Below are 14,987 nucleotides of genomic sequence, written 5' to 3'. Positions count from 1 at the left end.
ACCCCTCTAACATTAAATCTTCCCATCTGTGTCATTGGTAATCGATGAGCTACAGTGTCAAATGCTTTTTTTTAAATTCAGAAACTGCTCTTATAGCATATTTCTGGGTAACTACAACTACATTACCTATGTCTTAAAGCTGCATTATAGCCACTGAGCTAAACCTATTTAAAGCCATACTGGCACTCAATAAGTAAACTGTATTTCATAATGAAATTAAACCTTTGTAAAAGCAACTTTTTTATCTTAAGGAAATGGGAACCCAGGAAGAGATGTGTATCTCTAGTCTTATATATTGAAATGCCTTTTGTTGTTTACATTTGACCGATTCCTGGTTTTCTTTTACATTGTGTTTTTGGTACCCACATCAGTTCCAGTTCAGTCAGTGAACTTTTTATTCTTGCATTATTTTTTTATTTAATTTATTTTTCATGAACTGCTATAATAAAAAGGGGTAGAGAATTGTGGGTAATATCTCAATCTATACATTATTTATTTGCATCCACAATCCTAGTTGTCATGGTCCTGGATCGGTGACCCAGTGTTTTGATTTTTGTTTAATTATTAAGCTTTGATTTATTCACAGTTTATCATTACTAGTCTTTTGGTTCAGGGTTCTGTGATTTCCAGTCCTTAAGTTTTGTCTCTTTGTTCCTTCTGGTTTCTAGTCATGCCTCTGTGTGAAGCCATGTCTTTGAGACTGTAAGTTTAGTCGGTGTGTTTTCCTGCTTTTATTTGTATTTTGTCCTGTACAATAAATAAATTTACTCACAGCTAAGCTAACATCAGTGCCTGCATCTTCACACCCCTCATCTCTTGACGCTCTGTCTTGCAGATCATGACTATTAGCTAGTGTTGGCCAAATGAAGATTTCTGAAGCTTGTATTGACAAACGGTTCGTTACCCGAAGCTTTCGACACATCCTTCTGTGGTGACATCTTGTGGCCAAAAATATGAAGAGCAGCTTCAATCTACAAAATAAAACAAACTGCTTCATTAAGATTACCCACTCTACAGAGAGGAGTTCACAATTCTGTGGGCCACCGTAGCCTTGCTTTGAACATTTTTGTTTTGAGGTGAAGAAATTGTGTTTTATTTGTTTAATAAATAATTTTGATCAATAAACTTTCCTCATTTAAACATGTGCCATGGTGTGGTCTGTCTTTACTTGTGACTTCTTGATGTTTGTAGATGCGATAGATGAAAAATACATATAATATACATATAATAATGTACAACACGTTATGGAGTATGCTTCTGCTGTGAGGTCCTGCATCCAGGTACTTATGCAATTAATCTCTGGACATATGTTTATAAATAATATTATATTAGGCCAATTTTCTCATACATATTTTTGACCTGGGGGTGGAATTGATTGTGAACTGGAAAGGGAAAATGCTTATGGACTTGCAAAGTAAAAACATGATGAATTTAGGGTCATCCTGTTTGTTTTTTACTTAGGAAGAGAATTTATTCCACTGTTCTTTCTTGGAGATAATTTCTCCTGCCGTAGAGAAAATTCTCTCACATGGAACAGAAGAGGCTGGAGTGCAAAGAAACTGGTAGAGATGCAGGTATAGGGTCCTACTGGGTCCCACAGACTATTAAACTAATTAAATTGCTGCACATTTTGTAGAATAACATTTTAAGATTATTTTAAAAATACATATTTTTTTATTATATTAAATTCAAGTCAAATGGAAAGTTTTCTAAATATATATAATGATATTTATATTATCAAAAGCCGATTTTTGACATTTTAGGTTTTTCATGTTTTCAGATATAATAAACAGGCACGTCTAATAATACTTGTTGGTTTATTTCTGTGTTTCTTATATTATTACCTTTCCTTAAATAATTTTTTTAAATCACAAAAACATTATTAATGATGACAGTGTTGAAATATGATTCCTGTAGATTGATGACAGTCTTGTGGTTTGATGGCGTAAAAAAAGATACCATACCATTAAAAATGGTCTGACACAATTTTTCGTTACTTAAAATCATGCCACTCACTCACTGTCTCTCTCTCTCTCTCTTACACACACACACACACACACACAAATATACGCATATTGATTCCTTATTCAGTTATAGTGTTATTATATATTTTGTCATGTACAGAATTCTTTGTTCAGACTACAAAATTCCATACCACAACACTATTTTGTTAAAGCATTTCTCACAGTATTCACCTTTTTACACTTTCTTATATCAACTTTTTATAAAAACTATTAATTTGAAGTTTTAATGAATCATCAATTATGGTCGTAAAACATCAGAGTTTACCAAAGCTAAAGACTTTGATATCTCAGCTGGCTTTAGCGGGGCTTTACTGTGTGGAGTTGTGTGTTTTGTGTGGATTCTCTGTGGGTACTCTGGCTTCCTCCCACAGGCCAAAAACATGCAATTAGTGGGGGTTAGGTTAACTGGTGAATCTAAACAGCCCACAGGTGTGAAGCAAATTGTTTTCTGTCTCTCAATGATTGTGTTCCAATTCAGTGGCTGCATCCTCCTGAGGACCATGCCTTCATGGTCTACGTGGGCTGGTTCCTTTGAAGGCCGAAAAGGCTGGAAGTGTGAGGCTGTGAAATTGGACGGTCTAGCTTTCAGATTTGCCGGTGGAGCCAGTCTCGGTGGAGTTTAATAAACTCAGCTGTATGTTCCTTGCTAGACATATATATATATATATATATATGTACATATATATAACAGGACAATAACATTTTTAAGTTATCTAAGTGACTTGTATATCATGTTTAACCTGAGCAGCAAAAGATCGCGGGGGTTTTTTAAAATGATGTGCCAGCAGTCAAATGTTCTTGCCCGGTCTAGTGAACCTTGACCTCCAAGCTAGCCGTCGAGCTGGTGGGTAACAGACGTCTCTGAATACGTCGGCACACTTTTGCAAATATGTGATCTCTTGATCACAGATGTTTGAAGTTTACACAGCTAAGTAATATTTCAAACTCATTAGCTGATGATTAATAAAGTATTGAAAAGAGTAATGTTGCAACTAAGTAGCTGCTGCCATTCTTGGAAACTGGAATTGGCTGGCCTGTGCTATGAATTCTGTGATAGGTTGGGCCACGAAGGATACACATGACCCATCCCTCAATTTCAGGGAAATGAAAGACACATTTGTCGGCCGCATTTGGAGCAGCCTTCGAATTAGGACAGCCTTCATCGTTATGTAATCAGCCTTCAATTGCAGCCTCAGGAAGATGCTCCACCTGAATTGGGACATAGCATTTGTGAGACCTGCAAAAGACTGGTGACCTCTCCAGAGTGTACCCTGCCTCTTGGCCTATGGTCGCTGGAATTGGCTGGACAAATAAATGGTTTTTATTGAAAGAAAACAGTTGCATTACTTGGATAAAGTAACTATAAAAACATAGATGTATAAGTAATCTTTGAATAAGGAAAGAATCATACATATTTTATTAGTAGTTGAAGGACTAATGTTATATTATTATACAGTTATTGGCAGATGCAAACAAAACCCACCTGAGATTTGCAGGATACTGAAATGTAGGAGCAGATTCAGAGTTTTAAGGAGGGGTTTAAGAGAGAAAGACTGAGCAGTGGAGCCTCAGGATAGCCTTTACATAAATACAAGAAATTATGTGAGGTTGTGTTTTCATTGTTTCACACTGATCCGGTTAAGCGAAGGTTCTCCACCATTAAGGAGAAACCCAAATCAATGCTCCATGGAATACTACTACAACTATTACTACTACTACTACTACTACTAATAACAATAACAATAATAATAATAATAATAATAATAATAATGATAAATACTGCATCAAATCAATAAACAACAATATTTAATGACCATAATAAAAATAAAATTCTGAACTCTCAAAATATTGCTACACCACTACATTTGATTCATAAGTTCTGTCACATCATTTTACCTTTTTATACTCTTCATTGCTTTTTTAAAAAAAATTACATTTTTCACAGCATCACCGATTTAAATGTACATGTGGACTAGTCATAGCAGTCATACCACATGTTATTGGTGATACAATTAGCACTGAAAAAAGCCCCCGTAGCTGCACACTAACGCAGGAATGAGGTAACTTAAAAAAACAAACAGAGCCGGAAATAAACCACATTATCTAAAAGTTTAAAACAACTATATGGTCTGGCTTAGGAGTAGCCATGTAAAGACGTGTTGTACAGGGGCTCCTCAATGGACTAACTTTTTTTCATAATTCTATTTCTCCAAAACTAACGAACTTTTAATAATAGTACAATAACACGCCCGTGTGTTGTTCTGAGGCATTTTTATACATCTTCAAAACTACGTTGTACGAAATATGAGCAAAACTAGATCGGGGAAAGAGCAGGCCGCAAAAGCCTTGGACCACGCTGAGGACAGATCGGAGGCACCACCCCCTGACGTGAGTGAAATCATGAGAGCGATTGCTAGCTCTGAAAAGAGGATACTGGACCGTATCGATTTAAGCACGAAAGATTTAAATGATAAAATAGACACAATCAAAGAAGATTTAGAGAAGCAAGAGACCCGTTTGGAAAGTGTTGAGTTTGGTTTGAATACTTATTCAGACCGGACAGTGGAGTTGGAAAACGAGGTTAGCAAGCTGAAATCGGACGTTGCTAAGTTGACCAGCAGGTTGGGACTCATTTTTTCTGTACTTACATTTTGGTACCTGAATGGCAAGTCCGCAAAGTCATCTGCCTCTTCGTTTTATAAGCTGGAATGTTAAAGGTATAAATAATCCGGTTAAACGCACAAGGGTTTTTACTCATTTAAAATCATTGAGATCCGATGTTGTATATCTGCAGGAAACACACCTCCGATCAAGTGAACAAATTAAACTTAAAAAAACATGGATAAGCCAAATATTTAGCTCAAAATCTGAGGACAGATCACGAGGTGTTGCTATTTTAATTAGGAAGGGGATTCCATTTATTCCAACATCAACTGTGGCGGATACCAGAGGGAGATATATTATTATACAGGGCAGTTTGTATGGGAAACAAGTAATTCTTGCAAATGTATACGGACCAAACTGGGATGACCCAAATTTCTATTGTACTTTTTTAAAATACCTGCCAGATTTAACAGTGTCCCATTTGATACTGGGTGGTGACTTTAACTGTGTGCTTAATCCTCAACTTGATAGATCAAATCCAAAACCTGATAGCAGAATTTCAAAAGCGGGTAATGTTCTAAAATCCTTTATGCAATCTTATGCTTTTTTTGACCCCTGGAGGAACAAAAATCCTACATCTAAACAATTTTCATTTTTCTCACCAGTACACCGGTCATACTCACGGATAGATTTTTTTTGTTGTAGATAACAGAATTCTTCCCGAGGTTTTAGATTGCCAATATAACTCTATCATTATCTCAGACCATAGTCCAGTACAATTAGATGTTAATTTTTATGAACGCTCAAGTCAAAAACTGGCCTGGCGACTTGATCCTTTACTCCTAACTAAAGATTCATTTAAAAAAATGGTCTCTGAGCAAATACAGTTTTTCTTAGAGACAAATCAAACCCAAGGGATGAAAATGACTGTTGTATGGGAAGCATTAAAGGCCTATCTTAGAGGCCAGATAATTTCATATGTATCATTTCAAAAAAAGAAATACTTCCAACAAATGAATAACTTAGCCAAGAGTATAAAAGAGATTGATTGCTTATATGCAGAAAATCCAACACCAGACCTCTATAAGAGAAAATTATTATTAAATTCAGAGTACAAAATTTTGTCCATTAAGCAAACAGAACGTCTATTTTTCAAATCAAGGCAAAAGTTCTATGAACATGGGGAAAGAGCCGGAAAACTTTTGGCACATCAAATTAAGCAATCCATATCAGCTAATACGATTTCCGAAATTTGTAAAACCTCTGGAGAAAAGACGTCCAATCCAAAAACCATTAATGACCAGTTTAAAATGTTCTATTCCAATCTTTACACTTCAGATCCGGTTGATGAAAAAAAGGTTGCTGAAATGCTTGATAGATTACCGATTCCACAAATATCTGTAAATGATAGAACAGAAATTGATAGAGAGATAACCATTAGTGAAATGGTTGAAGTAATTAAATCAATGCAAAGTAACAAGGCACCGGGACCTGATGGTTTCCCTATTGAACTATATAAAATGTTTATAGATAAACTGGCACCAATACTCAAAGATGTATACCAGGAAATATTCTTTCAAGAGAAATTACCAGATACCATGAAGCAAGCCATAATTTCGGTGCTGTACAAAAAAGGTAAGGATCCCTCACAATGCAGCTCCTACAGACCAGTGAGCCTTTTAAATTGTGACTACAAAATTCTTACAAAAATTTTAGCTAATAGAATCGATCTTATACTGCCAAAACTTATTAATCCTGACCAAACCGGCTTTATACCAGGGCGACAGTCATTTTATAATATGCGCCGCCTATTTAATATTTTATATGTATCAGAACCAAAAGAAGAGTCAGAAATAATAATTTCTCTTGATGCAGAAAAGGCCTTCGACCGTATAGAATGGCCATACCTTCATGCGGTCCTAAATAAATTTGAATTTGGCCCATTGTTTCGAAAATGGATTAAAATATTGTATTCCTCTCCAGTTGCGGCAGTGAGGACAAATAATGTAACCTCTGACATTTTTCAGCTAGGTAGAGGCTGCAGGCAAGGTTGTAGTTTATCTCCCTATCTTTTTAATTTAGTAATTGAACCTTTAGCTATTGCTCTTAGGGAGGACAGTCAGGTTGCTGGAATTTCTAGGGACGGGACAGTGCACAAAGTGTCATTGTATGCAGATGATTTATTACTGTATATATCTAACCCAACGGCATCAATTCCTAAATTGCTCAAGGTATTAGATCACTTCGGACGCATATCTGGATACAAATTGAATTATTCAAAAAGCTTACTGTTCCCTATTAATAACATAGAGCAAGATTTCTCTGCCTTCCCTTTTAAATTAGAAAAAGAAACGTTTAAATATTTGGGAATAAATATAACCCGCACAATGAACGAGTTGCGGATTCATAACTTTGACACTTTGTTAGAACAAACATCACAAGATTTTAAAAAATGGGCAACACTTCCAATCTCATTAGCAGGCAGAATAAATATAGTTAAAATGGCAGTCTTACCAAAATTTCTCTATATTTTCCAAATGGTTCCTGTTTTTATAACCAAATCAAGTTTCAAAGATTTAGACAGATTAATAGCAACATTTATTTGGAAAAATTCAAATCCCAGAATAGAAAAAACATATTTGGAAGTACCAAAGGAGGCTGGTGGGCTAGGGTTGCCAAATTTTATTTTTTATTACTGGGCGGCTAATATCACCAAATTATTGCACTGGAAATATGTTTATGAGAATAGCGAGGGTGAAGCTTGGGTAAAAATGGAACTGATGTCTAATCCACTTCCTCTCCTAACCTCATCCCTAGCTCTAAATCTAAATCAAAAACAGAAAATAACAAATCCAGTTGTAAGAACATCTATTAAAATATGGCTTCAATTCAGAAGGTATTTCTGTTTGCAACAGGTTAGTAATTTTTTCCCTGTTGCTTGTAACCCTTTTTTTTTGCCATCCATTTCAGATAAAGCATTCCAAATTTGGCACAATAATGGTTTGAAGTTTTTTTACAATTTATTTTCAGGAGAAACGTTTAACACCTTTGACACTCTGATGAGAGATTACAATATACCAACCTCACATATGTTTAGATATCTGCAAATACGAAGTTTTGCAAAAAAATTATTTCCTTCTTTTCCCTACCTACCCCCTAAAAATCAAGTGGATACGATTTTGGAAATGGATCCTTTCGGCAAAGGGAGAATCTCCGCTATATATAAACTGATACAGAGCTTAAGGCCTATTACTTGGAAAAAAATTAAAGAAAATTGGGAAAAAGATATTGGGGTGGATTTATCTGATGATGAGTGGAGATCATGTTTGAATCGTATACATACTTCTTCCCTTTGCATTCGCCATGGCTTAATTCAGTTCAAAATTCTCCATCGTCTTCATTATACAAGAGAAAGGCTTTCAAAATTTTTCCCGGAAGTTGATCCTGCCTGTCCCAGGTGTGGACATAATCCAGCAAATGAGGGTCATATGATGTGGTCTTGTCCGAACCTGGATAATTACTGGGGAAATATATTTAAAGTATTATCTCATATCAGTGCGCAGAATTTAGTGCTTGATTTCCGCATTGGCATTTTTGGAGTTATGCCAACTCAATACAAAATTAGTAAATCTCAGGAAAATGCCATAGCATTTGCTACATTGCTTGCCCGTAGACTTATTTTATTTCACTGGAAGTCTGATAAGGCTCCTTTATACATACAATGGTTAAAGGAGGTGCTTTTATTTTTGCCACTGGAAAAACTTAGATACAGAGTTCTCTTATCACAACAAAAATTCTCTGCGACTTGGAACCCATTTATTGACTATATAAAAACGCATTTTCCAGATGTGTGACATACATTTTTTGTTTTGTTTTTCTTTACTTGAGCCTCGGGTGGGGCGGGAAGGGGAGGTTTCTTTTGTTTTGCTCTTGGTTTTTTTTTTTTTTTTTTTTTTTGTTGTTTGTTTGTTTTGTTTTTCTTTCTTCTTTTTTTTTTTTTTTTTTTGGTGTATAATCGCAACATTTTCAATATGTATTGTGATCATGATTTGTGAAAAGGAAAAAAAAATTAATAATTTAATAATGTATCTGTTGAAAAAAGATTAAAGACAAAATAAATCTTTAAAAAAAAAAAAAAAAACAACTATAGCAACAGAGATGTGATGTAAAGTCAATTTCACCTTTCAGAAAACAAAACTAGAGCTATATCAACAAAGAGCATGGCTATAAGACTAGCTAGCCATGCTAGCTAAGTTGAACTAAACTGACCAAAAACAGTTGCAGCACACTTACTGCCTACACTCACAACATTGAATCTCCTCTTTCAGTCTACACAGTGTTGTCTCAGGTTACAGTTATCCCAAACAACACAACTTGTTTTAACTGATGAGCTTCTAATTCATTATTACTCTCTTGACTTGTTACGTGTCTGCAGGCTGCATGTTTTCTTTCCCTCTCCTTTTGTTTGCTAATCCCTTAGGTCGCGGACTGCAGGCTGATGTCAATCTGGGGATGTCCAACTAATTAGAGGAGGGAGACCCTGATTGGACAAACCAGGAGTGCACACCTTGATAAGGAGACTCACCTGTGGCTGGGCGCGGCCTCTCTTCCCTCCTTTGAATTGTTTGGCTCATGTGTAAAGCTCCTCTGCTGTGTTTCTTTTGTTTGATGGTTGTGGTGGGAGTAAAAGTGGACTAGGTAAGTTTGGGGACCCCATACACTTACTAGCGTAGAGTCTTTTTGTTAGAAACACTAGGTAAGTAGGTTGGTGCCACCCATGTAATTTTGAGCTTGTTTTGAGTTGAGGTTTAGGGTCTTTCTGTTTTTGTTTTCTAGGATAATAGCTCCGCTATGTTTTGGTTTTGTCGTTTTGATGGTTTTTTTGGCACAACCTAACTGTCCCTTTCTCCCCCACATTTGTTGTTTGAATTTGGGTTATTTATTTTGTGAGAGCGCTGCCATTAAACCTGTTTCTTAACACCTGTACAGAGTTTCCGGAGTTGTGTTATTCCCTCCTGCCCTCGAGGAGACGTAACAACTTCTTACAAAGGGGTGGGATTTCATTTTCCTAGCCAATATTATTCTATAGGTATTCTAGCCAGCCAGTACTTATTGGAGGACACGCCTCTACCCATCTGCCTAGAAAGAGGGGTGGGGGGAGCAGTGGAGGAATATATGGATTACTGACCGCATCGCCTACTTTAGCAGTTTCTTCTCTTGTGTTTAACAGAGGCCACTCTCTGCTGCTCTGTGGGCAAAGTTACACATCACACTGTGTCATATGGGTACTTTGTTAGCTGTGGATAATTCATTGCTCATTCATTAAATGACCCATTTCTCCAAATGTAAAAGACAATCATTGCAAAATATTTCAGAAGGTTTTTGTGTTTCATCTGATTAGGTGTATATTTGAGATGTGAACTGATTTCAATCTAAACTTTAGAACATGTTTTTCTCATGAGACCAAATGCATCTGGGTACATCAAAATATATTTAAAAAGTCTCTCTAAACATTTCATCTTGACACACTTTTTCACTCAGAGGATGTTTCCCAACACTTCAGATGAGGATGACGTGGCAATATAATTGACCCTTGTAAAAACAGGGTGGGTCATGTTCAGGAGCTGAAACTCCCAAACCCTTCATCCAGTTTAAATGTGGATACCCTCAAATGCAGCTTTAAGTCTAAACATTATGTCCATTATATAACTATAATTAAAATGTGTTTCAGTAACCAGGTAAAAAGACTAAACTTGACAGTGTCCAAATATATAATGTCCCAACTGTGTATTACTGCGCTAATGGCGCCATAAAAGCATGTCAATAATTAATGTGGACTTTTGTATGTCAAACACACTCATCTGTATTTGTGTATGTGAGAAAAAGAGTGAATGTGAGGTGATGGCCCAGAAGAGAGCTGCTCAGACTTTCTTTTTCCTTTCCTTTTTTCCTTTTTGAAAGGAAACCGTCAACATTAACTGCCACGCCACTGACGACACAACCAGCCGAGGAGCTTCACACCAGCCAGTGAGTACAAACTGAGAGAACTGGGATAGAGGGTTTCATAGCTGGTGGGTGGGAAGGGGGGCACTACATTTACAGCCAGTTTGTCTTCACTGACCTGGCTCTGGTCACTCTGAGCAGATCTCTGTCTCAGGCCTCACCTGTGACATCATAACAGGGCCATTGTTTATATACGAGGTAAAAAAAAAAAAAAAAAAAATGTTTGTTCAGATATAAATGAGGTTGGCACTGTACACACCACTGCCTAAGGCAACAAGGATTTTATGTTTTATTAAAGTTGGTTGAAATGTTTCATCGTAAGTGTGATCAGCTCCAGCTGTGCTTACTCTGGTGGACTTTGTTAAAGTCACTCCAGGAAGTATTCAGAGCCACAGGTTTGATCTTACAGTCCTCCTTGAGACATTTAAAATATTTAGTTTGCTTTAAATAATGTTAAATTAAATACTTGGTTATGAAAAGATGCATTTCTGGACTGAAATCACAGAGACAGAGCTTTTCTCATTAATACTTGTGACAAAGTGAATTTGCAGTTGTAATACTCTCCACTTGTCCCAGAAGTATTGAGTTTTTGTACATTAAGCAGATTATTCTCTAATTATTATGTTGCTGACAAAAATCAAACATTAAGCAAATCAAAGCAAATACTCAGTCACATGTCCCTTTAAGCTTTATTATGTTTAAGAAATAATTCATTTGTGCATATTTACATTGTTTCTTTGTTTTCAGTCTTCATGTAGGTCAGGTGTGGGATAGGGCTCAGCATTTCCTGGTTTTTAAAGTACTGCTGATGTCATGTCTGATATCAGCGAGTTAAACCAAAAGGAAGAGTTTTTCCCAATAATGATTCCTTCTGTTTGTCTCAGGAAACGAAGGGATTTGTTGAATATTTTTTCTTATATAGAGCCATTTAGCTGTGCAAATGTGTTAATCAGAAGTGTAGGGAGTATTATGTTATTCAGTCATTTGTGTTGAGTTTGAGATTTCTTAATTGATTCAGATGAGTTTTAAAGTTAGACTTCATTCAGTATGAGGAGCTAAAATGCTCCACATGTGCATTTAAAACAACCCCAACAGCAGTTTTACAGGTAGAAATGGGTGAGATGCTACTAGAAATCACAAGAAAGCAGCTAATACTCAATTATTGGGCAAATCTGCAGGGCCATGGACAGGATCACCCAACACAAGATATACTCAAATCTTGCTGCGAGAAAGAAAGGCAGGAAACAAAGAGCTTTGCATGAACCTTGACTGGGAGAGCAATAGAACTTAAACTGAATCAGTTCAACATGAATCAAAGAGTGCCATTACCAGCAATTCTGTTAGTTGTTCATGGGTAGAAGACACATGACTGTTAAAAACAGTCATTTGTTCAGACTCAAGCTCGCCATTGGTTGGTTTACAGTGTAGCCACTCAGAAAGTAAAGCAAGTGTTCTACCAGAGGTTCAGCAAATGCTTTACATAATACACATGATGGGACTTACAGTTGTGTTTTTATGGATTCCAGCTCAGTATGGATGCAGGATAACGGAAATGAAATGAGGTGGAATGAATACTACAGAATACTACAGATTCTGTAGTACAGAACTACAGAATTACAGAATGTACATAAGGTGCAGTTGCAGTCTGGCAGCGGGAGCAGTGTGACAGTTCAACCGTTTAGGTGGGATCTGAAGGTCGTCTTGTTTGGTGGTGAGGATGTCTGGGATTATGCTGTTGAAGCAGAGCTGCAAACACCCCTAAAACAGGCCACTTAACCCCTGAATTTGGAATAAGTGATCTCTTTCTATGCAACATCCTCCAATGATTTGTTACTCTCGTGTGTTACTAGTTTGGCTTGAATTGATTTGATGTTTGAAGGCTTGTATTGAGTGAAAAAACTCCCCTCAAATTTGTTACCAAATGCAATGAGCCTGTTTTGAAAATGTAAGTTGAAGAAAGTACAGATATTAGTGTAAATATGGAGTAAAAGAGTAGATTCAGGATATTTATTATTATTATCCTGATAATTATCATTCAGATAATTATTAATGTTAAACTTTTCTATAGGTCACAAAAAGTTGACATACGTACAGATGAATAGAATCAACTATTTGGGACTTCCTTGCCTGGATTATTGAGCATGCCTCAAGACTTCTAGAAAAGTCTTGAGGCATGCTCACTTTCCCTCACTGCTAGAAGAAACAGTGGCAAACCTCCATCCCATTCCTTTCCAGACTCAAGACAGAATTTTCGCATCATAGATTTTAATGTCTGGTGAAAACGTTCTAGTGCCCCTTGTGACTCGGGATGATATGCACTAGACTTGTGATGCTAGATACCCAGTGATCATAAGACTTGAGCAAAAATCTTAGACATGAAATCAGAGCCTTGGTCTGTTTTGGCAGATTTTGGCAGCCCAAAAATAGAAAAGAAGTTCACCAAAGCCTTAACAACAGATTTAACTTTAAGGCCACGTAACAGAATTGCTTCAGGGAAACGCGTAGCAACGCACATTAAAGTCAGAAGATACTGATATCCCGATTTTGTCTTAGGAAGTGGACCAACATAGTTGATAAGTATGCTCAAAAGGTTCCCCTAAAACTGGAATAGGGTCTAATGGGGCAGGTGGTATGGTTTGGTTAGGCTAACCACTGATTTCACAGGTGTGACATGAACGACAGTACTTAGCCACGTCAGCCTTCAATCCTGGCCCAAAAAATGGCACAGAATGCGGTGGGAGGCTTTCCTAATACCCAAATGTCCAGAAAAATTGTCATGGGCAAGACTGAGAACATGGTGACGATAGTGTTGAGGCACAAGAACCTGTTTAAACACATTCCAGCATAAATCACCAGATGTAGGCGGGTACCAGGTGCGCATTAGCACATCATCCTCAACAATATAAACACGAGGGTTCTGGTCACTAGTGTTGCCAGCTAAAAAACAAGTCACGAGGGTCAGGTCACGGTGTTGTGCCAGAACAAAATCCTTTTCGCTAACTCCCAAAGGCAGGTGAGATGTCACTGATGGACTAGTGGACAGCATTGTCTCAGAGTCATCTACCAGTGGGTCACAGGTTTTAGATTCAGACTCTGGTTCAGAACCAGTACAAAGAAAAGAGTCAGACAAATCAACATCACCATACTTTCGCTTGTGTGAGCAGCTTACAACGCAAGCAGGAAAAACAGATGGCAAGCACTTAGCAAAAGGATCTGACGACAAAGAATTAGATACAGGATTCTCAATTACCCTCGGAGTACAAAACACTTTTCCATTCGCTAGGTCATTTCCCATAATCATCCCAGAACCACAGAAAGACTCATCAGAAAAAGGTGGAATGCATGCCAAAATGAGTGTCTGTGCAGCAAAATCATGATCGGCACGCCATCCTTCAGTTTCTCAGTCAATAAAACAAATCCTTCCGACACAAAAAGGACGGTAACTATTATCAAGGCTGTCACTTCTCGTGTCATTGCCAATTGAAGTGGATGTAGACATCGAATGAACAAAATCAACACTTTTTGGCTTCTTTGAACTTTGAGCATGCTCCTTGCGCTGAAGCGATGGGCAAACTGCGGCAAGATGGACGGTTTCATGACAATAAAAACATTTGCAATCTGACATAGCAACAACAGCAGAATGCGCCTTTCGCTTACAAGAAACCTTAAAACGTTGGCAATACAAATTCATTGGCGTGGACAGCAGGTTTAGACAGTAACCCTACCTTTTGTTTATTCAGGAATACCACAATATTCTCAGGGAGACATGTCTTAAACTCTAACAGGATTAATTCTCTTAGCTGAGTAAAGTTCTCCACTTTACTAGCTTTACTAGCAGCTAACCACTTATCAAATAAGGGAGTTTTCTCTCATGCAAACTCCACAAACCTTTGTCTGTCAGACTTATTACATGAACTAAATTTTTGGCCATACGCCTCCAGAACCAGTTCATAAGCCTGTAGAATAGTGGACTTGACAACCTCATAATTCAGACTGTCAGCAATGGACAGACTTGCACAAACTTCCTGCGCTCTTTCCACTAATTTACATTGCAACAACAGACTCCATACAGCTTTAGGCCATTTTAAGGTGGCTGCAATACGCTCAAAAGTAGTAAAATAAGAGTCAACCTCTCCCTCCCTAAAAGGAGGTACTTAGACAACTGCTTGCTGGTGTTAAACTGGTCAACAACAAAAGTGTCGGAGGTTTAACTTACAGGAACAGTGCCATTGAGCCGAGAAGGATCCAGCTCCATAGCTCTTATGCAAAGATGCATAAGGTCTTTGCCCTTAGACTCCAACTCTACCTCTTTCCAGCGAAGAGCAAGCTTGAGAGCACACTTACACATATGCAGAG

The sequence above is a fragment of the Oreochromis niloticus genome, linkage group LG3 (assembly GCF_001858045.2).
Source record: "Oreochromis niloticus isolate F11D_XX linkage group LG3, O_niloticus_UMD_NMBU, whole genome shotgun sequence".
Lineage (NCBI taxonomy): Eukaryota > Metazoa > Chordata > Actinopteri > Cichliformes > Cichlidae > Oreochromis > Oreochromis niloticus.
This window is presented reverse-complemented; position numbering follows the sequence as displayed.